The sequence below is a fragment of the Belonocnema kinseyi genome, chromosome 3, assembly GCF_010883055.1.
Source record: "Belonocnema kinseyi isolate 2016_QV_RU_SX_M_011 chromosome 3, B_treatae_v1, whole genome shotgun sequence".
Taxonomy (NCBI): domain Eukaryota; kingdom Metazoa; phylum Arthropoda; class Insecta; order Hymenoptera; family Cynipidae; genus Belonocnema; species Belonocnema kinseyi.
In genome coordinates this window covers 111327352-111328713 of record NC_046659.1, presented here as the reverse complement: position 1 = coordinate 111328713, position 1362 = coordinate 111327352, and positions in this window count along the sequence as shown.

Genomic DNA, 1362 nt, shown 5'->3' with positions numbered 1-1362 from the left:
GAGGCGCGCGAAGTATTCAAATTATGAGAATCGCCAGCCCAGCATCGAAATCTGAAAATATTAAAATCCCAATCTCTTCATTTTATTTCAAAGCAGATAGAGGTATAAATAGAACAGCCGAAGTGTTCCGACCGGCAATCGTGCACCTTCGAGTTTTCAAATTCAGAAGAGGAGAAATGGGTTGCGCGCGCCACGCAGGCATTTATATCGTCTCCTACCATATTCACACGGACATAGACGTGTCATAGTATTGGACCACGTCTCGTTTCAGATCTGGGATCACTGATAGAAGTGCGTGCCTTTGCTTTTTTTTTTTTTTTTTGAAGGGTTGAGGAGGGGAGATCTTCTAAAGACACCGTTGAAGAAAGAGTAGTGTCGGATTCGCAAGGAGCGCCTACCGACTAAAAGCCCTCCTCGAATGGTTACCAACCTAGTAGGTTATGAACCAGAATGAAGAAACAGAGAAGATAAGGACTTCGAATTTGGTGGTCCAAGACAGTTATACTGCAAGGACACTCGCGCATTCAGCGAAACATGGATAGTAAGAGAGCTAGGTAACTAAATTAGATTCGGAGAGATGAGAAGGCAGGGCCTTCTGAAGCGGTCAGAGGTTTTACTTGCATAATTTGCGAACGAGTTGATGCAGGGATTTGGGTGATTTTCCACTGAGAGTCGAAGATTTGCAGCATGTGTCTTTGCGGCATTGGAGATAGAAGGGAGGTTAAATTCAGCAAGAATTTGGTTGTTACGGATGAACCAGGGAATATTTAGAGCGGAACGTAGAAGTCGCATGTACGTGCCTTCAAGTTTTGAGAGACGGTTCGGGGTGGCAGAGCCCCAAACAGGAATCGCGTAGGTACAGACGCTCCTAATTATTGCGTTGAAAGCTCGAGTTTTGTTTGCTCGAGAAACTATAGGGTTATTGAAAAAGGGTTTAAGTGAGATGAATGCCCCGTTGGCCTTATTTCGGGTGGCTTGTATTTGTATGGACCAGGTGAGACGTTTGTCAAAAATCACACCGAGATATTTAGCGGAGAAACTCCATTTAATCGGAAGGGAGTCAACCACGATGTTAGAAGGATTGCGACGGCGACGCGAGAAAAAGACGGCTTCGGATTTGGATTTATTTATTTCAAATCTCCATGTGTGGTACCAATCAAGGACGATAGGAATGAATTCGTTCAAACGAGAGGAGCAGTGGCTGATGACCTTGGAAGTATCAAGGAAGCCGACGTCATCAGCGTATTGAGCCGTGAGAAATTTCTCATCAACAGGAATGTCGTAGAAGAACACGTTGAAGAGGGAAGGAGAGAGTTTGGAACCCTGAGGGACACCGGAGGTGATAGGTTGGGGATCAGATAA